Here is a 26,221-nt window from a genome sequence, read left to right as displayed (position 1 = left end):
TTTTACAGCCCATTGCCTGCCTAGTGTGATTTTATTTTTAATAAAAGCAGTAATTTCTTTGGCGTGAAGCTATTCAAACTAATTGGATAGGGCCAACCTGCTGTAGGTTGTGTTATCTGCTGAGAGGGGATAGGGGTAGATGGAGGCCTCTATTACTACAACATGGTGGTGGTGGGGGACCTGTTTAATAACTGGGGAAGGAGCCTTTTTGCAAGCTAAGCTTGAAGCAAGAGTTCCAACCCCGGGCCTGGGAAATGCCTGTCATGGTGAGTGTTGCAGGCGGGTGGATTGGGAGGAAGAAGAAGCTGTGTTTGGCTCTCAGCTTATCTAAGCAGTGGATTCAGCTGGGCCCAGTTTTCTGGAGTTAGGGTTGAAGCCTTTACTTTAAAAACACCGTTTTAAAAAAAGGTCTGACAATGTTGTTGTGAAATTGTTGCTCTCTTCCATTTTCAGTGCTGCTCTAGCTGGACTTAATCTGGGGCCTGAGTCACTGTCCCTCTGGATCTTTCCTTGTGGGCTTTGGTGCAGGATGGGAGATGCTTCTGTGCCTGCTGCCAGATCTGCACCCTTGAGTCTGATCTGTCTCTTTCATCCCTGTGCCAAAGTCCTTGACTGCAGTGGGATGGAGATGAGGAGTGTGTGAAAGAAATCATGGGGTGCAGAGCTCTTTCCTTCTCTCAGAATGGCCCCTGCTGACCCAGGAGCATTTTGTTCAGCTCGGATATTGTCTCTCTGTAGATGGTGCTACCATAAGGGGTGCCTGTTCTCAGTCTGAGTGATGGGAAAGAGAAAAGGTAAAATTGGTCTTTGTTGTCTAGGCTGCCCTCCTCTTCCCCAGAATTCATCCCTGAGAACTGCACATCATGCAGTATATTTTTAAGTGGGACTTAGGGCTTGCAGTTCTGCATTCATTCATTCATTCGTTCATTTGGCAAACAGTTAAGGAGTGTCTGTGATGTGCCAGGCACTGTGCTAGGCTCTGGGGATAGGATATAGAACTAGATGCTGGAGTTTACAAACTACTTTGAGTGATGGAAACTAGCCAGTTAGAATGAGTAATATGTGTTATCATGGAAATAAACCTAGGGTGGCCCCCAATTTTAGAAAGCCAAGAATTGCTTTCTGCAGGAAGTAACTGACTGAAGAATGAGTAGGAGTTATCCAGGTGTGGTGACATCATGGTCAAAGACTCAGAGTAATAAGAGAGAGTCTCATGTAAAACCACGTCTGGCAGTGTTGCCCTCTTTATGTTCTTTGACTGGAATTAAGTTTGAATTTGTGACTATTAGACCTATGTGGCTATGTAGGAGCCGGTATACAAAGTATTTGTATAGCACCATAAGACTTTTTTTTTAAATCCTCACCCGAGGATAATTTTTCCATTGCTTTTCAGAGAGAGTGGGAGGGAGGGATGGGAAGAGAAAGAGAGAGAGAAAAAAAAACAATAATGAGAGACACATTGACTGGTTGCCTCCTGCATGCGCCATGACGGGGTGGGGAGTGAACCCGCAACCCAGTTGTGTGCCCTTAACTGGGAATCGAACCTGAGACCCTTTGGTGCTTGGGCTGATGCTCTAGTCACTGAGCCACACCAGCTAGAGCATAGATAAGACATTTTAAACCTCTCTTGAATCTCTGTTTTCCTATGGCCAGTTCTTAAAGTGTGGAGCCTGGATCAGGAACATTAGCATTACCTGGGAGCTTGTAAGAAATGCAAATTTTCAGGCCCATTCCATAAACCATGGGTGTAGGTCTTTAACAAGTTCCTGGAGTGATTCCTATGCAAGCTAAAGTTTGATAACCATTGTCCTATGGAGTGGTCTTGAAGATTATATGAGGCAATGTATGTAAATTATTTAACTTTTTTTTTTCAGGTGTTCAATAAATGATAGCCTCTATTTACCAGCAACATTACATCAGATATATAGTTAAAGGGGAGTGAGGGTGGCAATGTGAAAGCTAATTTGGCTACAGCAGTCGTCAGGGATTTTTTTTCCCCCCCATTGTGGGTGGACAGAGCCATATGTTCTTTGCAGAGGTCTCACCAGCTCCATAAAGGGTCGACAAAGATGTTTTGGGTAGCCATGCTCCTTTCTGGACCCTTTTCTGTTTGAGGTGTCAGATGCTGACCTGGCCACCAGCCCCAGCCAGAATTGTCTGAGGTTGATGAGAGTTGTGCATCAAGTGTCCAGGGCGTGGCCAGGCAGTTCAGGGAGGAGTGGTGTGGTCGGCTTCAAACACAGACCTTGTTACCACCACATCCCACAGATCATCCCTTTTTCGCTGATGTGGGTGGGTACTGGTCTGTGCTTTATGGTGAGGGATTGCAAGCACTCCAAGGAGGAGGTGTTGGAGGAAGACAGGAGAATGTCTGGGCTGCCATCTCCATCAACAGCATCAGCCCTGCTTGCCTAGTTGCACTAACTAGTCTAGTGGGGGCTTGTTTGTCTTGGGGAAATAAAGGCTCTAAGTCATGAGTTCAGAGGGATTTGTCTGTGTCTAGGCTGGGTGCTGGGGAGGATATTTTTCTCTCTAGCTTCCTTAGCAAAGATGCCACAATGAGATGCTAGATCATGCCTGATGTAATGGGCATGTGATGTCAAGGGAAGATTTGGTTTAAGCCTCCAGAATGAGCTCAATGGGAAAACTGGAGCAGTGCTTAAAGAAGGACTGAGAAGCTGTGCTTTTATCAGACCTCCTTAGCTTTATGAGGCTTTATATGTAAGCTTTAAACCATAAATAAATGTTTGTTGAATACCTGCTGTGTCCAAGACAGCATTCCAGAACTGCTTCAGTTCTGTATAAGGTGGACAAGGTGGCCCTTCACTTTCTTACGTAAACTAAAAGAATCCAGGTCTAGGGCTAATGAAAACTACTGAGTAAATCTACAAATCAGTAAACTCTGACAATTTCTCCTACCTATAGCACAAGGGAGTGAGGTTTAAAAATGTGTGTGAAACCACCTGAAAAAAATCAAACATACATACATGACATATAATTATAACATGTTGGCAGTATCAGTATACGGCATACACGTATTCATTTAGTGCACGTTCGTTAGTGCCTTCTTTGTGGGAGGCACGATTAGGTTCCAGAGCTACATGATGAATGGAACTTGGCCCAGCTCTTCAGGAGCTCATAGACCAAAAATAACCCTAAGATAAGTGTGCAGCACTTAGCATGGCCTATGGTGGATATTAGGTGGTAAAAAGATGTTAAGAGATGATAAAGAGAAATGGCCTGGGGGTGAGCGTTTATAGATGAAGTGTGCTTTGAACATGGAAATTGCCCAGCATATGTTCCAGATGAGGGTTACCTGAGGTCTTGCAAGCAGAGAGAATAGCATACGCAAAAGTGTGGAGTAGTGAAACGGTGTGAGTTCTGGGAATACTGACTAGTGTTATTTCCGTTAGTACAGGTTTCCCTTCAGAATCAAGGAGAGAAGAACATGAAATGGTAGAAGGAAATTTTTTTTTACAATTCCCTGGTTGTGCTTGCTGCTTGCTTTCTTCAGTGGCCCTGGGCCTTTTGAGTAACTATTGAGTAGGTATCCTGTATGCACTGCTCCCCTTTGGGCCTCGCCTAATTGTGGGGCAAGGGAGTGGCTAGTGTCTGGGGAAGGAGTGGTCCTGAAGGTTCAAAGAAAAGCATGAGGTTGAAGCAGAAGCAGGTGGGGAGTGAGATGACCACTGTTTCAGAAGGGAGTTGTCAGGGGAGGTAATGAGGATGTTTGACCAGAGCAGAGGTATGCTGGAGAGAAAAGAAAAGGAAATAAGGTTATGGAGAGCTTTAGTGCCGGGCAGAGAGGTTAGTTTGTAAGCACCTGAGGTCTTCTCTTGATGCAAACAACAATTTGACCCCTCCCACTTAGATGCCTTTGCCTGCTGGGAAGTCTGTTTTTTCAGTGGCAACTGCAGATTTTCAGGGGGTGGTTTGTGAATGGTGTCTTCTTCCTGGCTTCGGGCATGGTGACAGTTATAGCTTTGCTAAATATAGTCAAATCTAGAATTCAGAAGTGAAACCCAGAATAAGCAATTGCATGGTCAGAGCCTTTCCTTTAGCCTTTCTAACAAAGTCATGCTCATTTAATGAGAGATAAGAGAGAAGCAGTTTCACATGGGTTTTGAGTTCGAGGGACTGGGAGAGGCATGTACTTGTATCTCAATAGCTGAAACTGCATGGAGAATACACAGGAAAAGCTTGATAGCTATTAATGTGCATATGAAAAAATATTACTGCATCAGAGCAATCTTTGTTTGTTTGTTAAATATATCTTTATTGATTTCAGAGAGAAAGGGAGAGAGAGAGAGACAGAAACATCAGTGATGAGAGAGTGATTGATTGGCTGCAGCCTGCAACCCGGGCATGTGCCCCAACCAGGAATTGAACCCCGATCTCCTGGATCCTGGGTCGACGCTCAACTGCTGAGCCACTCCCGGCTGGGCAGAGCAGTCATTTTAACTTGCAGTATTTGAAAGTTGACACTTCAGAAAGGGGACTAACACCACTGTCTACCCTCATCTTCTACTTTCCCAAGGATAAGTGCTTTCTGAGCCTATTTTAAAAAATAACTGTGACATCACCTGAAAGAGCCAAACAATGATACTAATAGAAGTGGTATTGTCTATTAAAGTAGCATCTAGCACTTTGAAGTAGAGAAGAGTAGCTTTCAGTCTACTTTTCTGGAGCTATTTTTTGGTGCAGTGAAAGGAACACTGCAGTGTAAATTGGGAGATCAAGGTTTGTTGGTTCATTCATTGCCATATTTGGTAACTGTTGGTGAGCACTCTCTATGTGCTGGAATCATGCAGTGATAACTAAGACATTGCTCTGCCTTCAGCTCACAGTTATAGCACTTCAGACGCAAGAGCAAATAGCTCTAAGAAAGTAAAAGGCCTAGGGGAACAGACGTGAGGGAGCGATTAATTTTACAGGGTGAGGAGTAGTCAGGAAAGCTAAGGAAAGGTGATATTTGAGGTATGTCTTCAAAAATATTATTAGGTGGACAAGGTCAAGAGAACATTCTAGGCAGAGAGAATACCATGGCCAAAGACGCAAAAGCAGGAAGTGTGCTGCTTGCTGGACACTGTATGCTTTGCGATAGCAATAATCTGCTGGTCCAGGGCTGTGCTGTCCAATGAAGTAGTCATGAGCCACCAATGGCTATTTAAATTTAAATTATCTTTCTCTTGCAAATAGAGGATAGAAGACTTGATTCCTGCCCTCCTAGTTGACATGATGACCAACACAAGAAATAAGTGCACCTTACAAGATAATAGCTATTGAAATGCAGTGTGTGGTGCAGTCTCAAATTCTGGAAGGGTTGAGGGAGAGGAGATCAGTGAGGACTGAAACCGTTAGGAAAGATTTCATGAAGATGGATTGTTCTTAACAATCTTAAGACTCCCTTCTTCGAGGAACCTTGTTTTAGGGAACATACTGAGTTCAGCATGTTTCCATAGGTTATATTCTTAGTAAAGTTGAAGTAAGTATTGCAACATCTTTGTTCTCTTTTGAGGAACAAAATTGCCTTCATAAATAAATCACATGTTCTGTGTTTATACCAAAGGAAAAAAGTCTTTTTATTCTATGTGATTTTGAATCACTTAGGAATAGTGAATATTAGCACATTAAGGCAACACTGGCTGCAGCATTTTGTGCCTACTTTCTCCCACCATTATTATCTTTGTTATTATTAATCTGTTTATTATTATTTAGCCTATTATGTATACTTTAAACCACCTCAGTTATGTTGGGTTACAGACAATTGTTAGGAAAGAAGAGTCCTATAAATGAGATTTCCACCTTGGCAGAGGGTGGGTTCCTCAAGTTGGAATAAAGTTGAAAGAATAAAAATTTGGAATTTCATTTGAGGTCTGTGAGTGAATGAGCTTGAGCTCATCAGCTTTCTCCTTGGGCTAGAGTTGATCTTGGCAGACAGTGGATGGCAGTGCCAGTTGAAGCTTTGATATTTGTGATTTCTGAAGAGCCAAGAGATTATTGGATGAAAGAGTTCATGGCATCCCTATATTTTTATAATAGAAGGTCAAGCATAGCGTTGATGTTAAATTATCATTTGTAATTAAAATGATCTTCAATAATGATGCTTTTTATCTAGGACTTGAATCGTGAAGAAAGCAGTATAATGCCATGCAATTTGTTTGTTGCCTGTTTTTAAGGATGCTTACAGTTCTTGTGCTGGGACTTTTAGGATGAGAGAAAAAATATTGTGTCTCTGGTACTGAGCATGAATTTATTACCCTTTAGGGACAGGAAGAAAGAAGAGGCCTCAGGCCTCATCAGTTGGTCCCTTCCTGGAGGATTGGGGCCTGAACTACATTTACAGAGGTGGCAGGATTCCTCCTTGTACCCTTGATTCATCATTTTCCCTGGTCAGTGAATCTTGCTGGTTCAGGGAGTGCTGATTATCTTGTAGGTTTGTTAGACTTATGTAATTTCCCATGTTGGTAGCCTACCCTGTTCTTCAGACCTTTGTCTTCTACTATTTTTAGAAGCCTGGGAGTCTTGGTGGTGATGGGGTGGGCAGTATTGGAAGAAATAATTGTATCTGGCCTTTTGGCAATGGGAAAAGCCTTGGTTTGACCAGAAGGTGTAACTTGTGATTGGGGAAAACCTGATATCCAGTACTATCTTTCCTGCCCTGTACCCCAGGAATAAAGGGAGCACTATGATCTCCTTCGAAGAAGACTTTCAAAGTTAGCACCATGTGTGGAGTGGTTTAAAAGCATAAGAATTGGAGATAGGCAGCCCTTGGCTTGAATTCTGGACCTGTCCCTGTGATATTGGCAGCTTACTAAGATCCAGGCTTCTCATTTATAAAATGCAAGTAATACTGTGGGTGATTGTAAGGATTAGATGAAATCATGCAAAGCACTTAGCATAGTGCGTAGCATATATTTAGCAGTCTGTAAATGGTAACTTTTATTTGGGTACACAAATTTTGTTTTTATCAGGCAGTATTTGTTTTGCTGTGTGTATAAAATAGAGAAGCTAGAGTCTTGAAGGGAGATAGATGATAGATAGATAGATATCTAAGGATGTCTATCTATCTATCTGAGTATCCACAAAATCCAGAATGAGGAATAAGGAGAAGAGAGAGAATCTCAGATATAGTGGTTTGATCTCTTTTTTCTGCTTGAAAGCCACCTGTGTTAGAAAAATTTCCCCAACCTGTCAAGTTGCTGTTAGTTATGATGAGTGTCTCTGCCCCGGAGGAATGCCTGACCCCAGCTGCCTGTTCGCCTTTAAATCCTGGTGCTCTAACACAGGTCTTCTTAATTCAGGCCTGTGCCCTCCTCATCTTCCATGTACCATCGATTTAGTTCTTTCCAGTGCTTTTACTTATATTGTTCCCCACTCCTGGGATACCCTCCCCTTCCCCACTCACCTATCTTAATCCCACCTAACCTTTGTCCTACCTAACCATAGTACTCACCACACCTGCCACAGTGGTCCATTTCCCCTCCTGTCCTCTGGATGCCTGTCATTCTTGCTGGCTATTTTGACTGCTTTGGGTCCATAATCTCAAATTTTTATTTTGCTATTTAGCTATTTCATTTGTATCTACTTTCTAGGGTTAGATAATTGTTTCTTAGGGGGTAGGGTGTAAACCTTAGGTTTATTTTGTATCCAATTCAGGACTCTTAAATTTGAACAATGTAACAGTGAGTACTGGAGAATAAATTAACTGAATGAATAATACAATAAATCAGTACTAATTCAGATTCATTGGCCAGGCACTAAGAGACCAGACAGATTTGAAATCTATAGACCTCTTTTATCCCTATTGCAATAATATAATAGATTTATGTTAGAGATCTTATTACAATGGTAAGAACTAACAATCTTCTAGGTTTTCAGTAAAGTTGAAAATGACACTATTCAAAGCTAAGCAGAACACTTTGCAGAAAACCATGTAAATTTCTTTTTATCGATTGGATTCAATTATGGGTACCTAATACTATCAATCTCAAAAGTAGAGGTACAGGGTATAAGTATCTTAACTATATAAAGGAATTCTAAAACTTTAAATGCTACGTTGTGATGATGAAGAAGATTATTAGGTCATGTATCAAAAATTCAGATATTTTCTAGCTTGTGATGGTTGTTGGCCCACAGTAAATTAGGGCAGTGATTCTCAACCTATATTTGGGGTAGTGAGCATGGGAGCTGGGGATATAGATAGGAGGGGAATATATAATTTGATAAGCACAGATAAACCCCAGGTCCAGCCAGAAAAGGAGGAAACCTCAAAGAGGACGAGGAATGGTAGTATGCCCTCTTAAGAGGCATATATTGTAGACTTAAGGGGATGGGGTAGGGAAAGGACATGAGACTTTTATATTTATCAAGGAGGATATGGTTTTTAAAAGGTTCATAAATATGGCTCTAGCAGCTCAGTTATAAATTGAATCTAGAGAAGTGGTGTCTAAAATTGATCACTGAATGTACCTCTTAGACTATAGATAGGCACCTGTTTCTCCCTGTTCTTGCTAATTTTGGAAAGGAGAAGTGAAATGAGGGATCAACAGTAAATTGTGCCTGGTGGTTGGCCCTGTGAGCTCTGTGACCTTGTTGGAAGGTCATCTCTCGGTGACTCTGACCAATGATGAGAATTCACTTGAAAAAAGCTACAGTTAGATAATATAGAATTTCCCATAAGATGAAGTATTTCTTTTTCTTTTATAATCATAGTTTTAAAATATTCATGTTATATTAATATCAAAATGAGTTAAGTGGCTGGCTACCTGCTCAGCAATTTTGGAGTGTTGATTTTAAGGTGATATGATGGGATAAAGTCCAAGTTTATATATTCAAGTTCTAGTTCTTGGATTAGCTCATAGAATATGAACAAACAGCTATATGAGGTAAGGGAAGTAGATCATCTAGTCTTCTCAGTGATTTTGGACACATCACTTTCCTTCTCTGAGCATGAATTTCCTTATATAAATAAGGAGGTCACTGGGTCATCTCAAAGATCTCTTCTAACTCAGACATGATTTTTAAGTTGTGTAGTTTTTTTGGAGACTATTTGGGAGGGACTATCAGGGTGGGATTGATTAGGTTGAAGTGTTAGACTGTTTAGCTGGGACTAAGACAACATTCCTGAGATGGATTGTTAACCTTGGCCTATGTATGAGCCATAATGGGAAGTGACATTATTGGTCGAGGTGAAAGATTCCATTCCTTCTACTCAAATTCTTTCATATTTTTCCCTTAAACTGGAAAAACCAGTGTTAATAATTAGATGTTGGAGGTGAAAGGGATGTTAGACTTCTGGCTTCAGTGACTGGGTAGATAAAGATATCAATAAAAAGAAGAAAGAACAACGTATGAGGGAAAGAGAATGACTTTAGTTTGGGACTTTTTAGCATGAAGCACCACTGGAAATCCAATATAGATATAGTTCAGGACATTGTTGGATAGGACAGGCCTAGAGAGAAAAGCTTGGTGGGAGCTGTCTTATAACCGCATGATATTAATGAAAACTGAAAAGAGACCGTGTGGAAGAAGAATCGGCTGTGGGTAGATTCCTTGGGAGCATCAGTATGTGAGGAGGGGTAAAGGAGAGGAGCAGGCCTGGAATAAAACCCAGATTCCTCATTCTGACCTGCAGACCTTTACAAGAGCTTGTCTCTCTCTTCACCTTAACCAATATGCTTATTGGCCACAATTATTCCTCTTTATTTTTTTTGAGCATTTTACATTGTTTCCTCTTCAGTGTGTTAGGCTTGGATGCTCCCTTTGTCTGGGGTGTTCTTCCTCATGCTCTTTTCATGGCTGGATTTTTCTTGCCATTCAGATCTCACTTAAATCTCACCTCAGAAAAGCCTTCCTTGACCATCCAATACAAGAAACCCATCGTGTTTTACTTTGCCAGGTCGCATGTGTCAACTGATTTTCTTGCTTATTGTTTCTCTTTCTCTACTAGAATTTCACCTCTCTGAAGGCAGAGACCTTGACTCACTTGTTTATTGCTGTATCCCCAGTGCCTCGTTGTAGTGCCTGGCACATCTGAGGAGCGCAGTGAAAGCCAGTTGAATGAGTGAGTGAGTGAGCACGGGAAGAAGGCAGACAGAATGACTGACAACCTACGTGTAGAATCAGGAGAGAGGGAGTGATGAAAATGAAGACTAAATAGGCTTGAGAGAAGGAGGATTGGATGGTCTTTGAGATGGGAGCCCACCATTCTCCCGGGTTGCGGCACCCGGGTAAAACCTCTTGCTTTTTGTGCTTGCTCGAAAAAAAAAAAAAGAATGGAGGGTGTGGATACTTTGGGAGGGTTAAAAATTGGAAAGGGTTACTGGATTTGGAAATACAGAGATCATTTGTGAGTTTTGTGAGAGCAGCGTAAATGAAGTGATGCAGTTAAGTCCAGGCGGCAGTGAGACGAGTGAACGGGCAGTGAGGTGGATGCTGAGTCAGGGAGGAATTTATTATTTTTAATGGTGGAAGACGGTTGAGTACATTAGGCAGCGAGGAGGAGGTTAGAGGTAGTGCAGGGGCAGTTCTTGATGGGATAGTGATGAGAAGGTGATGACAGGTACTGGGTGGAATCAGGACCTTAGGTGGAGATGTGACTTTGAACAGGAGAAAGAGCACTTTATTAGCTGACCTGGAAGGAAGAGGGGAGGAATGGGTATGGAAAAGAAATCGATGGGGCTTGGTAAGTTGAGGGAGTTCCTGGTTTTTGTCTTCTGTTTTTTATTGAATACTGCAGGCTGGGAGTCAAGTTGGGGGATTAAGGAGAGTAGGGAAGAATGTGGAGGAGTTCCTTAGGTTTAAGGAGAGAAGATAAAAATGGCTTGGTCATATGGAGAGCCCATTTGAGATGACTCATTGTGGAAAGACAGGTTTTTCTGACCCCTGAGAGTTGATCAGTTTTGGAAAATATACTATTTTGGATAGGACTTTTTCTGACATACGGTATATATTTCCTGTCTTCTGGATTATATGCCACAGAAGCTGCATAATATAGGAAAGTACTCCTGATCTGAGCCTGTCGTTGACCACCATGCCCTGTCCTCTGAACAGATTGCTTCCCGACTTTGTCCATCAGGTTCCTTGTCTGTAAAATGAGGACAAGATGATGGTGAAGTTGCTTTCCACGCTAACATCTTACTGTTCTTTTATTTCTCAAATGCATTGTTATTAGGATGTTATTTTGTTATAGATTGAATAGGATCTTTGCTTGATATGGGTAAGACAGTTTTCTTCTGAATAAAATGGCCCTGCATTACTATGCTTTTTGAATTTCGTGTTTGTGTTTTATAGTGTCTTCTGGTTCCTTTCTTATGAGACTGTCACCTGTCACTTCTTGCTGCTATCCATGTGCCTTCCTGAATTAGTGCCTCTCTAATTTGCCACTTTTAATCTGTGGGTTTGAAACTAGATGACTAATCTTGTTAGAACTGAGTGTAATAATAAAGAGGCTCTTACTGAGAGTTTGAGGGTCTCATCTATGATTAAAGTACATGGGCATGGGCTTTATGTCTCTTGTTGGCACAGAAACCAGTTTTTTATACCTCATGTTTTAGAAAGGTTGAGTTCTGAGAGATAATGAGTTACCATTTGAGATTTATTATTAATTCAATGTTTGATAACCATTTTTGTGTGAAAAGTTAAGTATCAAGCCCAGCTGGTGTGGCTCAGTGGTTGAGTGGCAACCTATGCACCAGGAGGTCATGGTTCATTTCCATTCAGGGCACATGCCCTAGTTGCAGCTTCAATCCCCAATAGGGGGAGTGCAGGAGGCAGCCGATCAGTGACTCTCATCATTGATGTTTCTGTCTCTCTCTCTCCCTCTTCTTTCCTCTCTCTGAAATCAATAAAGATATATTTAAAAAAAAAAAAAAAAGTTGAGTTCGATGCCATAGGGACTTAACCTGTTTCCATTTTCCATTTTGCTAACTGTCCCTTCTCTTACTCTCCCAACTTGCCCTCCTCAGTCTTTTCTCCATACTTTCAATATAAGGCAGTGTTCTAGGAACCATTATAATATTATTTTAGTCATTTGATTTCTATTTATTCGAAACCACAGAGAAGTTTCCAGGATTATAATTCACTCTTTAATGCTGTATATGTTTATCTCTCGATAAGGGTCCTGCTGGAGACTGTCAAATGGTATTTGGGCTTGGGGACTGGAAGACTTGAAACATGAAATGAATGCTAGTTCCATATATAATGTTTGGTTGATATAGAAGAAAGCAATCAAGAAGTCTTAAAAAAGTTTTTAATTCAAATTAATCAATAGTGATAGTAGAATAAATTAGAAGATAAAGCCAGACCAAAAGAGAAAATTACCCATAATTCCATAGATTACCGTTTGTGAACATTTTGGTGTGTACCTTCAAGACTTGTGTATTTTTACAAAAATAAGAATATACTTTGCATCATCTTCTGTAATCTTCTTTCTTAGCAATATATTCGAACTATCTTTTTGTGTAAATGTCTGCATCATTAGTTTTAGTCCATTGAATGAATGTATTGTGATTTAACCAATCTCTTATTAGACATTTGGGTTATTGTTTTTTAATCCTCACCTGAGGATATGTTTTATTGATTTGAGAGAGAGAGAGAGTGAGGCAGAGAGAGACATTGATGTGAGAGAGAAACATCTTTTGGTTGCCTCCTGTATGCGCCCTCGCTCGGGATCGGACCCGCCACCCGGGAATCGAATACACAGTTTTTTTGGTGTATGGATGATGTTCCAACCAACTGAGCCACCCAGCAGGGGGCTAGACATTTGGGGTATTTATAGCTATTACAAAGCAATTGCTAGTATTTTTTAAGCCTTTGAGCACTTGTTATATTCCTTAGAATAAATTTCTGAATGTGAAATGTCCCTTCTCTTACTCTCCCAACCCACCTTCCTCAGTTCTCTTCTCCATATTGTCAATATAAGGCAGTGTTCTGGGAACCATTATAATATTATTTTAGTCATTTGATTTCTATCTTAGTCATTTGATTTTCCGTATTTTAGCTTTTGATGCATGTTACAAAATAGCCTCCAGAAATATTAAACCAATATATACTTCCACCAGAAGTATATCTCATTTATGAGGTTGGATATGTTCCTTTGTTTGTTCTTGTGTTTGTTCTTTCTTTTCTTTCCTTTCTTCTCTCTCTATCTCTCCTCTCTCCTCTCTCTCTCTCTTTCATCTCTCTGTCTTTTATATTTCTTCTATGGTGAATTCTTTGTTTATGTTTCTTTGCTCATATCCCTGTTAGGGCATTCATCTTTCTTAATGATTTATAGACATTCTTTACATATTTAAGATATTAATCTATATACAGCAGATCCCCCCCTCCCCCATTTTGTCACTTACCTTATGTTAAGTTGGGGTTTTCCAGATATTTTTTAATTTTTATTCAATCAAATATGTCAGTCTTTTCCTTTATGATTTTTGTTCGCGTCATACTTGGTAAGGTCCTAGGAGAAGTACAGGGCCTATATCACAGAGACCCTGTGAGGCCTGAAGTTTTTATTTGAGGAATAAGGAAGTCATTCAGTGTGTTAAGAGGGAGATGGCATGGTCAGATGTGCAGGTTAGTTAGATTTGTGGAGGATGACATGAGGGAGCTGAGTCTAGATCATTTAGGAGGCTGTTGCCATGATCTAGGTTAAAGGCAGTGAGGATCTGAGGGGCAGAGTGGTAATAGGAAGAGAGAAGAGTGCAGACAAATGTTTAGTAGGTCATATTGTCAGGACTTGGTCTCTGACTGGATTTTAGAGGTTGAAGGAGAGGTATGGCATCAAGAACGATTCCAGGTTTCTAGTTCGAGCACCAAGGTACCTGAGATAGAAGTGACACTAACTGAGCTGCATTATTCAAGAAGAGAGGAAAGACTGAAAGAGGGAAGACAGGTGGAATGAAGGAAGATACTGAGTTAATATGACCATTTTATAGTGTGTTTGGGTTATCTATTGCTGTGTAACAAACTGCCCTACAACTGAGTGGTTTTTAAAACAACAACAGTTTATTATTTCTCATGATTCGGTGGGTTGACAGCTGGGTCTCCACTGTACTTCATTTCATTTGAGGTCTGTTAAAATTGTCTTTACTCCCACCACCTTATTCTACTATATACCTGAATTCAGAACATTCCAACATGGACAAGTATAAGAACATTTCTGTGCTGAATCCTATAACACCATTCCCGTGGGTTTATACACAGAGAGTTTTTCACACTCTGGGGGTATGCACCACAGTGAGAATTGGGTGAAGGGTGTACCTTTTAAAAAATGTACTTATTTATGTATGGCAAAATGGGATATGGGCTTTGAGGAACTTGGGCAGATTATTTTTAGGAAGGAGTACCTAGGGAAGTTGAATATTAATGAAATTGATTTATTTGGAGCTGTCCTTGCAGAGATACTTGTACTCAAGTTTGAGATGTCAAGAGCAGTGGGCTGAGAGTGGAATTGAGGTTTATCAACATTTAAGGGATCACTTAGCAAGGAAAGCCCTGAAAAGACAGAGAAAGACTATCCAGAGAGGTGTGAGGATACTCTGCAGTGTCTTGCACACGTGGGACCCTAACAGAGTTAACAGGTTGGAGTGAGGAAGAAGATCGGCTGCTCCAGAGTAGTCATCTCACAAAGTAGGATAAAGACTGGAAAACATCTGGATTGGGCAGCGGGATGGCATCTGCCTCTGCCAGAGCCCTTTCAGAGGAATGGTGAGCTAATGAGTGGGAGCAGCAAGTCTAGACTATTCCTTCAAGAAGCGTGAATAAGAAAAGGAGGAAAGGGGAGAGAGTGTGGTAGCTAGATCAGGAGATGCTTGAGCATATTAATGGGCTGATTCCAAGGCACCAGAAGATAGAGAGAGAGAGAGATTAGAAGAGTGAGGTTCCAGAGGAGACGAGGGTGGTGGGGTGTGGGGGGGGTGTGGTGGTGGTGGTGGGGTGTGTGTGGGGGGTGGTGTTTGAATTGCAAGTTACTCAGGTCAAAAAACTTTCCCTCCAGTCATTCAGTTGAGTCCTTCCTTATTCCCAGGCCAATAACCACTTACCTCTCATCCAGTTTATCAGAAAATCCTGTTTGCTCTACATTTACAATACACCCAAATTCCAACCATTTCTAACTTTCTCTACCACTGTAGAGAGGACACCAGAATGATCTTTAAAGTGCACATCATTTCATGTTATTCCTTTGCTCAGAACCTTCCGGTGACTCGTTGCACTGAAAGTAAAACTGCAAATCCTAATGTGGGCCTCGAACGCGCTGTGCTCTGGCCCACAGTTACTTCTTTTCTATTTCATTACCCTTCTCTTTGGTTATTGCACTTTTTCCATACTGGCCTCCTTGCAGTTCCTTAAAGCAGGGTGAGTTCATGCCTCCCCCTCAGGGTTTTGTACTTACTGTTCCCTTGCCTGCAATACTCTTCCTCTAGGTAGCCCAAAAGCTCGCTCCTCCTCACCTCTTTTGTTTAAATATCACCTTCTCAGAGAGTCTTTCTCTGACCATTCTATTAAAAATGACAACCCCTTCTTTCCCCCAGCTCCCCTTATTCTTCCCTGCTTTTTATATGCTCTATAATTTACTTATGTTTATTGTCTCCCTTTAGAAGGTAAGCTTTCTGAGCTTGCCAGTTTTGTTCACAAGCCTGGAACCATATCTGTCACAGAGTAGGCCCTTAGTAATTATTTGTAGATTAAATGGGTGAATGAATGGATGAATGGGATCAAGGCTGGTCCTTGGACACGGAGGAAATTTCACCCTTGAGACAGGAGGAGATAAATGGATCAGTGTGGATATAGGTGAGTTTGTAATGGGAAGGCTGGGGTTGTGTGGGGAGATAGGAATTTGAAAGTAGTCATGGCAGATGCCCTCAGTTTTCTGGAATAAGAAGGCAAGGTTGTCTGCTGAGTGTAATGGTGAGTATGGGGCTGAAGAGACTCTTGAGGGTTTGGGTTAGTTGTTGAGAGGTACGGGAGAGGGAGCTATCCAAGGACAAAAGACCCAGGCCAGGATGAAGGCCATGAATTGATGCGATGCAGTTTTGTAAGGCTGTGTGATTTTCTTCTGGTAGAACTTTTGGGTTAGGAGCAGAATAGGTGGATTTAGCATTGGTAGGTTTGGGTAGATGTGATGTGAGGCCACAGGTGCAAAGGAATCAAAGGAGCAGTCCAGATTGTCAACAGGGGGGCCAGAATGGGGAGCGAAGGTCCCCTAAGGAGCATGTTGATTGATTGGGAGGAAGTGGAGATTCAGAGCCTGGAAGATAGATGAGTCTGAAGAACAGTCAGGCCATAGTGAAGACATGAGAGTACTGAAGGCCTGGAGGTGTGTCAGAAAGTGGACGATTGACATTTAAGATTTGTGTTGACAAGGTCTAGGGTGTAACCATGGATGTAGGTGGTTGAGAAGACCAAAGGTCATTGTAGTGAAGAAATTTAGAGGCTGAAGTACGGGAATAAATCATCCTTGGGGATCTTGAAACCACCTAGGATCATGGCAGGAGTTGTGGCAAGAGGACACGAGGATGCCAAAGGCTTCAGTGAATGTTGAGAAATGAGTAGGAAGGTGGAGGTGCAAAGGCGAGGAGTAATGATCTGAAATCAACTTAGGAGAACAGGGCACATTCTGACCTCCTACCCTGAGGTTCTTGAGGTGTAGGAAAATCTGGCGTTAGAGAGCTGGTGATGCAAAGTGTCTTGGTTGGTGCAGGAGCAGGTCAGAGCAATTCGGATGGTATTTTTTTTGGCCAGATTCTGGAGCTAAGTTGTTATTGTTATGTAAACATATTTATGGCAACTGTTTGACAGCCTTGTGTTTCCTCTCATTATTAAAAGGAATAAACTTTCCTTTTACTTACATTTATTTATATGTTTACATATTATATTTACTTGTATTTAAATATATATAAAACAATTAAAAAAATTTTCCCTTGGGTCTTGGCTTTATGAAGAAAGAGACCTCATATAGTCAGTCACTCTATAGACATCCTTAGTATGTGGTTTTGAATTTGTCTTTTGTATTTTGTAATGTTTAGACCCTCCTAGCCAGCTTTGTTGCCTCTTGGTTCTCTTTTGTCTCACTGGACTATAGATTCACTCTTAGGGAAGCAAGCCCTTTACCTTGGGTTGTTCAGTGATGAAGGACCACTTCTCTGAGTCTGCTCTTCAGCCTCTAGATAAAGGAAAAGGTCTGACTGTGTCAGCAAAAATTCTTAATCTGTAAGTTAGAAATGGTATCTTTCATATTTCCAAAGAGCCAAAATAGTTAGCGGGAAGTTTCAAGTAAATGCTGCCTCCCCCATACCACTAATACTTTAAACTCCTCTCTTCACCTTCCTCACAGATATAAGGCTTTGCTGGGAGTATCTGTTGACTTATTTTATATGTGATTAGTTGTTTTTGATGTTTGTTCTATCAAACACTCAAGAGCGCCTGGGACATACCTTTCATTTTTGTTCCATCTTACTACATGTATGTATGTGTATGTATTTGTCTGCCTGCCTGGCTGGCTATCTCTTTGTCTTCTAAACTATTCTCCACCTACCTCTGACCCAACTTGATCTCCTTGAGGATGCCAGTGTAAGAATCATTCTAACCTGTGAAAAATTTTGGTGAGTTTATTTGAGCCAAACTGTTGACAATTGCTGAGAAGCAAAATCTCAACAGATTGAGATAATGCTCCAGAGAATGGCAGTTTTACACCATATTTAATACATTACAATCAAAAGAGGAGATGTAATTGGGTTACATGAAATTCATTGGTGATAGATTAGGGAGGCGGGAGAAAGCAAAGAGAGGAAACCTCTGGGATTGGATAAAATGTAAAATGATAGACACACTTCTTTTACATAGGTGGATGCAGGTTAGTTTGACAGTCAACAATGAACTCAATGATAATGAGGGGATTTGTGGTCTCTGCATAGCAGTGCCTGTGCTTTGAGGGGCCTGGAAAAAGGAAAATTACTTTGACATTCCAACGATATGTTATTGTAGATGCAAAAAGACAATAGACAGGCTCAGTTAAGGTAATAAAGATTGACCTTTGTCAGGGAAGATACTGGACTAGGACATGACTGCCCACCATAAACTGCTTTTAGTTAAAAAGTTCTAATTTCAGACCATCATTTGTGGTTAGTTTAGTTCTCTTGAGTTTGTAAGGCTACCACGCAGGCTTCCCCTGAGCTTGTCAGGTTTGGTATGTGGCCCCTTTTCGTCCACAAGGGTATGGTTAGGTTTCTATTTCTCTTTTATATGGTCTTAATAAGTAGATACATACTTAGGAAATAGGTATGAATTAATGCATTAAACTTAGAGTTCAAACAGCCTTATTTACATATCTTGCAAAGGAGAAAACTGCCCAGAGGATTAAATGTCTATCCAAGGCTACATAGGTTCAAATGGGATTATAATCAGTTTCTTCTCCCAAGGTTTTGGGGCTTTCTGAAAGATTAAAGTCAAAACAAGTAGGCCTGGATTGATTGTGTTCCCCAAAGTTAGAGATAATTGAATTTCTTGAAAATTTAATTATATCCTCTAGGAATAGGGGCTTTCAGCCTCTCATTTGACTTGTCACCCTGTTGGGGGAAGGGTTGATAGGTGAGACTTTTGTTGTTCTTTTACTACTGAGATTGGGGAATGAGGACCTAGGCATAGGAAGGCTCTGTCCTACTTGCAAAACTGGTAGATTTGCTTTTTCCTTGACCTGTACCTTCAGGCCATCCTCTGTCTCATGAGTGCTCATGGAGACATGGAGCTTTGCACTGGGGACAGGGTGAAGGGTACTGGATAATCTCTGTCTTGGCAGGCAGAAACAGCATGTCTGGGGCACTTGTGAGTGGTTTGGGGGAATTGGGGGCTAGAAGAAAGAATATTATAATCAGGTGCCAGAAGTTCATAGATAGGTCATTTGTGGCAGGAAATAGTGAGTCACACTGACAGGTTGCCGGGATTGAAAAAGAACAAATTCTTAGTAATTGCTGGGAGAGTCCTTTTTCCATTTAAACCAGTGGTTCTTAATCCAGGACTATTTTGTCTGCCAAGGGACATTTGGCAATGGCTAGAGATGTTTTTGGTTCTCACAATTTGGTGAGGTAGAGGGGGGTGTGTGTGTATATATGTGTGTGTTTTTATGTGTGTGTTACTGGCATCAAATGGGTAGACACCAAGGATGCTGCTGAACATTGTACAGTGCATACAACAGCCCCTCGTAACAGGGAATGAATTATCTAGCCCAAAGTCAATTTTACTCAGGTTGGGAAACCCTAATTTAGACCCTGACAATTAGTTAAGTCATTAAAACAAATGTTTTATGTGTATTCTTGACTTTATATTCCATGGTTAACTTGCAAAATTTGATTTATTTCACCTTTTTATTTTCATTCTTTTTTAATTGAGGTGAAATTTGTACAACACAATTAGTCATTTTAAAGTGAGCAGTTCAGTTGCATTTAGTACATTCATGATGTTGTGCAACCAACACCTCTGTCTAGTTCCAAAACATTTTCATCACGGCAAAAGGAAACCTGTACCCTTTAAGCAGTTACTTACCATTGGCTCCTTCCCCAGCTCCTGAAAACCACCAGTTTGCTTTCTGTTTCTGGATTTACCTATTCTGGATATTTCATATAAATGGAATGAATCATGATTGTCTTTTTTGTTTTGTTTTGTTAATCCTCGCCTGAGGATATTTTTTCCATTGCTTTTTCAGAGAGAGTGGAAGGGAGGGGAGGGAGGGAGGCAGAGAGAGAGAGATCGATCGATGTAAGAGAGAAATATTGATCAGCTGCCTCCTGTTTGCGCCCCTGACCGGGGATGGAATCCGCAATCTAGGTATGTGCCCTGACTGGGAATCGAACCCACCACATTTTGCTGTACAGGACGATGCTCCAACCAACTGAGCCACCCAGCCAGGGTCCCAAGCTGGTTCTTAAAACATCTTCCATTGTGGTCTGTCTTAATCTTTTGCACCATACAGACGGGACAGTTGTATTTCCTTTTGAATTGGTTAAAAAGCAAAATTGCATATGCTGCTGCCCATCAGTGTGTTCTTTAAGAATCAGAGCCCAAGGGAGATGAGGTGGGCCAGGTACTGGGCAGGACTGAACTGTTCTGGCCTGCAGTACCCCTTTCTCTGTGAAGTCCCTGAGAAGTGGGCTAAGCTGAGGTCCAAGTCCACATGGAGAGCACAGTAACAGTCAGTGGACACAAAGTTTCCTTGGCAAACTATGTAAGTGAAGATTCCCGAGAAGGAAGGATTTTGGTAATAGTTCCCACAAAGAAGGAATACAGAGAAGTATTTGTTTATTTTTCTCCCATGGTTGGGGGTGTAGGACTGCTGTGACTAATGACCACAAACTGAGTGGCTTACAACAGGAGATTTATCTTCCCAGTTAGGGAGGCCAGGAATCTAAAATCGAGGTGTCGACAGGACCAAACTCCCTCTAAAGGCTCTAGGGGAGAATTCTACCTTGCTTCTTCCAGCTTCTGGTGACTCCAGGGAATCCTTGGCTTGTGGCTGCATCACTCTAAACTCTGCATCCATCTTCAGTGACCCTCTCCTTTTCTCTGTGTGTCTCTCCTCTGAATGCCTTGGTTTAAGGACACTTGTGTTTGGACTTAGGGCCTACCAGAATTAATTCAGGATGATCTCATTTAGAGATCCTTAACTTAATTACACCTGCAAATACCCTTTTTCCAAGTAAAGGTCACATTTACAGGTTTCTGGAGTTAGGACATGGACCACCACTCAGCACACTACAGGGGTGAAGGAGACAAGGTGCTGGGAGTACAGGAAAACCTTTTCCCCCTGATTTGGAGAGGAGACAAGGTGCCATGGACAGTGGCACAGCTGAAACCCTCACTGGGCACCCACAATATTGTGGTCACCCTCCCTGGAAGCTGTTAGCTTGAAATGCGAGCTCCACAGGGAAAGGTCTGCAGTGACCTGACCAGACCTAGCTTTACCAGAGACAATTTACTAGACCTCAGGTCACACCTGTTGAACCTGTCTCCACGTGACCCACATCTGTCTTTCATGAGCCCTTCCTCTTCCCTCTGTCCTTCCTTGTCAGATGTTTTCTCTCTGGTACTTTGCTTTCCTTTGGTATTTTTTTTTCTGCATCATGGATAGTAAATCAAACAGAAGTATGTATTTTAGTAATTTTAATGTTTATTAAGTAATTCTTTGTTGCTTGTCTTCTGAGCTGACTCAACAAATGGTGGTGCTGGATCCTTACAGTGACCTTCTCCCTTCCCAGATTCTTGCTTGATCTTTGGTCACATGATTTGGGATTGTGAGTCTAGGAGCTGATGGGACTGCACCAAGCATGTGCCTTGAAATGCTTACATCTCATTTTCTTTGACAATGTAGCTGTATAATAGGGGGCCATTAGATAAGGGGAGAGGATGGGTCTCCTGAGACCTTGAATCGCCCACTTCCATTGAATATTCCTGGTCTCCCCCCAGATCTAGAGCTTGGGCCATCACCACTCTGTTAAAATGCAGATATCCCCTAAGGATAATAATACTTCTAAAGGTCCAGAGGCCTAGTCAGCCCTTCTCCAAATAACATTTTAAGATTGACAAAAATATTGGGGAATCTGTAAGTTGACAATATAGGTAGGCTGAATGACACAAAGGCTCTGAAATCTTTGCCTAGCTTGGAGATCATCATTGAGTTGTTTTTATATAAACTGGGTCATGTCTTTCACCTTGGTATGAATGTGCCAGTTTTTAATTTTTCCAAGGAATGTCCTGCGTCAGCTGTGCCATCCTCACAGTCATCGTCATAATAAATAAGAGCATACTTTTAGTGCTTTACTGGAATTATCTCATTTATCTCAACAACCCTATGAAGTCGATACTGTTATTACCTCATTTTACTTCTTAGGGAGGTTAAGCAATTTGCCTGAGGTTACAAAGTTATCTAATAGTGGGGTGGAGGGACTGATCCTAACCCAAGCCTTTTTTTTCCTATTGTGGTAAAAATACATACTATAAAATTAACCATTTTAACCATTTTTAAGTACAGTTCTGTGACATTAAATACATTCACATTGTTGTACAATCATCACCGTCCATCTCCATAATTCTTTCATTTTCTCCAAATGATACTCTGTACCCATTAAATACTAACTTTCTATTCCCCTCCCCAGTCCCAGGCAACCACCATTCTACCTTCTGTCTCTCTGAGTTTAACTACTCTAGGTACCGCGTATAAGTGGAGTTATACAATATTTGTTTTTTGTGTGTGACTGGCTTATTTCATTTAGTATAATGTCGTCCAGGTTCCTCCTTGTAGTAGGTGTCAGAATTTCCTTTTTGAGGCTGAACATGTTTCATTGTATTTATACACCACGTTTTGTTTATTCATTCATCTGTTGATGGACACTCAGCTTGCTTCTACCTTTTGACTGTTGTGAACAATGCTGCCCTGAACATGGATATTCAAATATTCTGTTTAAGTCCCTGCTTTCACTTCTTTTGGGTACATACCTATAAGTGGGATTGTTGGATCAAATGAAAATTCTGTGTTTAATTTTTTGAGGAATGACCATATGCTTTTCACAACAGCTTCACTATTTTATATTCCTACCAGCAATACATGGGAGTTCCAGTTTTTCCACATCCTTGCCAATACTTGTTATTCTCCCTCTCCCTCTCTTTCTCTCTCTCTCTCTCCCCCCCCCCACCCTCTGTGTGTGTGTGTGTGTGTGTGTTTTATAATGGCCATCCTATTGGGTGTGAAGTGGTATCTCATTGTGGTATTATCTTTCCCAAATGACTAGTGATGTTGACCATCTTCTCAAGTGCTTGTTAGCCATTTGTATATTATCTCCTTTGGAGATATTTCTATTCAAGTCTTTTGTCCATTTTTTTAAAAGATTGTGGTTTTTGTTGTTGAGTTGTAGGATTACTTTATATATTCTAGATATTAACTCCTTATCAGATATATGATTTACAAATATTTTCTCCCATTCTGTGGGTTGTCTTTTCATTCTGTTGATAATGTACTTTGATACAAAAAGAGTCTTTAATTTTGATGTCGTCCCATTTGTCTCTTTTTCCTTTTGTGCCTTGGGTGTCATATCTAAGAAACAGTTGTCAAATCCACTGTCATGAACCTTTCCTCTATGATTTCTTCTAAGAGTTTTATATTTTTAGCTCTTACATTTAGATCTTTGTTCCCTTTTGCATTAATATGTTGTAAGGTAAGGGTCCTCATTTTTTTTTGCATATGGATACCAGATTTCCAAACACCATTTGCTGAAAAAACTGTCCTTTCCCCCTTGAATTGTCTTGACACCCTTGTTGAAAAATTATTTGATCCTATATGTAAGGGTTCTCTATTCCATTGATCTATATGCCTGTTTTTGTGCCAGTACCACACTGTTTTGATTACCATAGTTTTGTAGTAAGTTTGAAATCAGAAAGTGTGAGATCTCCAACTGTGTTCATTTTGAAGATTGTTCAGGGTCTCTTGAGATGAATTTTAGGATAATTTTTCTATTTTATTGGGATTTTGATAGGGATTGCATTGAATCTGTAGATTGCTTTGGGTAGTATTGATATCTTAACAATATTAAGCCTTGGAATCCAAGTACATGAGAAGTCTTCCCATTTATTTGTCTTCTCTAATTTCAGAATTTTTTTTGTAATTTTCATCGTACTAGTGTTTCACCTTGTTGGTTTAGTTTACTCCGAAGTATTTTATTTTATTTTGGATACTATCATAAATGGGATTCTTTTCCTTTCTTTTTAATTCTTACGTGAGGATATGTTTATTGATTTGAGAGAGAGGGGGAAGGAGAGACAGAGAAACAATGATGTGAGAGAGAAACATGTATTGGTAGCCTTCCCATATGTGCCCCGACCAGGGATGCAATCCACAACCTAAGTATGTTCCCTGACCAGGAATCGAACCCACAACCTTTCAGTGCATGGGACAGTGCTCCAACCAACTGAGCCACACTGGCCATGACTGGGATTGTATTCTTGATACACTTTTTGGATTGTTCATTATTAGTGTATAGAAATGCAATTGATTTTTGTGTGTTGATTTTGTATCCTACAACTTTGCTGAATTTGCTTATTAGTTCTAACAATTTTTTGTTAAGCCCAAGCTTTTAACTTGCTGTGCTCTTTCTCTATTCTGTACTTTAAAAATTATTCACTACCTTATTTTTATCTTCTTTAACTTCTCCTTTAAGTTCTTGAGGAATTTAAGTTTTATTTTACTAAGTTGATTTTCTATAGCCCACAATTTGCTGTTCCTTTCTTCCATTACTATTTAAATTGGCATTCAAAGTTTTAATTTTCATTCTGTCTTCTCTGGTTTAGAAATCTCTTTTTAAATAACAGCTTACTTTAGTATCACAGTTACATTGATTCCTTAAATCTTATTCTGAACACAGTTTTGCAACTGTCACCATAATCTCATGAGAGATAGATTCTTACAGAGATAGCTGTGTCTGTCTGACTTCTTCATATCCAAGTGAAGGAACAAGGGAAATTTTTAGGTTGACTAAATTTACATTGGGGCTGCTCATGCCAGGGCTTAGCTCTGTAGTGCCACTCCCTCTGCCAGGGTTGGGTGGGATAATGCCTGCCCAGGGCTCTGAGGGAGGCCCTTTGGTGTGGGCTTTGATCTATACAGTTCTATGTGTGCTGCCACTGCCCTGCCCTCTTGCAAATTCTGGTGCTATCTACATTTGTTGGTGGCAGTGAGAACGGCATCAGGTGTTGAACCTCGGTTCAGCAACCTCGGTACTTGAGTTTTGAGTTCTGGCTAAGAAAGAATTCAGAGTCAAGACTCAAACTATAAGAGAAAGTTTGTTTAGAAAATCACAGAGGTAGAAGAAATAGGTTCAGGAAACAAACTACAGAGGCAAAAGAAGGGCCCTTGGAGCTTCGGAGAAAGAAGAGTAAAAGTAACACACCTGGGGGTAAGAGGAGAGGGACAGGAAAGGTGTGGGCATGCTCCCAAGAGGGAGAATGCTCTGGATCCTCCATCTTAAGGGCTTTTAAGAGTGAGGAATTTAGAGGGGAGTCCCAGGGGAGGATTTCAATAGAATATTCATCAGCTCTTCAGGTGTGTCCTTTCAGGGTCTTGGTCTTCACTGATTGGTTGGTGCCAGGATAGAGGGTTTTGTTCAGTGCAGCTGGTCCTGATGTCATCCGTGGCATTCTTTGTCTGGTTTTGCTGCTTTTTCTGGGCCTGGAGCCGAAACACAGCTGAGGCCTAGATGTTATCCCTAGGGGTTAATGCTTAAGGGAGTGGTCGTGCAAGGGCTTCTATGGGGGTCCTATGAGGCTCTTCTGCCCCTTGTTCCTCCTCTGAAGAGTCTACCACATGACTAGCGACATGCCAGAGGAAGGAAGGTCAGGGGAGGGTCTGAACTGCATGACCAGCAGTATGAACCACATAACCAACAATATGCTGGGGGCAAGGTCCTTGTTTTCCCAGTTTTGCCCATTGCTAGGCACCTGGGGCTTTCCACCTGGTAACTTTCTGTACCTGGCTTATTATCCTTGCTCTGCTGTTGTCTAACTGCCTACCACACATTTATTGCCAGAACGCATTGCTTCTCTATAGAGAGTTTACTAGGCCTCCTATGGTCCTGCTCCATCTTGACTATATCTAGCAGAAATTCCTCAAAGTTCTGGGCAGGTGAATGGCGTCCTTCCTGGTTTCTTTCTAGCTCAGATGCAGGTTTCTCTCTATTTTTATGTTTCTTTAGCATCAGGATCATGGATGATGTATGTCTACTTTAGGTCATTGAGTCCTGAAAATGTTTTAAAGTGATTGGCAGATTTTCAGGATTCATTCATTCATTCAAGAAGTTTTTTTGTATCCTCAGTGAGCCAGGCACTGAGGTACTAGTTCATATGTCCCTTATGAGCTTGTTTATTTTTGTATCTCCAGCACTAAGTGCAACAAGTGACAGCACAGAAAGGGATTTGTGAAAGTCTGTTGAACTAAACCAATGGGTCTTGTGAAGACATAAGTGAGTAGTACATATCCCTGTGTTCAGTTGGATTGTAGTAAAGTGGGGAAGACATGGACACACAACAATTCTGTGATCTTAGTGCTATAAGAGAGGGATCACAGAGAAGGGAAAAAACAATTGCTTGGGGATGTTGGTGGTCAGGAAGAGCCTTTCTATAAATATGACATTAGAGCTGAGCTTTTAAAGATGGTTTTTCGGAGTGGAAAAACCATGGAGGGAATGTAGTA

The 26,221-nt window shown here is 41.1% G+C and overlaps 1 protein-coding gene across 1 annotated transcript in view; it reads left to right on the top strand.

Annotated features, from left to right (window-relative positions):
- Nucleotides 1–26,221, top strand: part of AAK1 (AP2 associated kinase 1) — a 140,926-nt gene that overhangs the window by 1,698 nt on the left and 113,007 nt on the right. The gene's annotated exons all lie outside the window — the stretch shown is intronic.

The sequence above is a fragment of the Miniopterus natalensis genome, chromosome 13 (assembly GCF_054644295.1).
Source record: "Miniopterus natalensis isolate mMinNat1 chromosome 13, mMinNat1.hap1, whole genome shotgun sequence".
Classification (NCBI taxonomy): Eukaryota; Metazoa; Chordata; class Mammalia; order Chiroptera; family Miniopteridae; genus Miniopterus; species Miniopterus natalensis.
The sequence above is the reverse complement of the archived record's forward strand: the minus strand, read 5'-3'. Positions and strand labels throughout refer to the sequence as shown.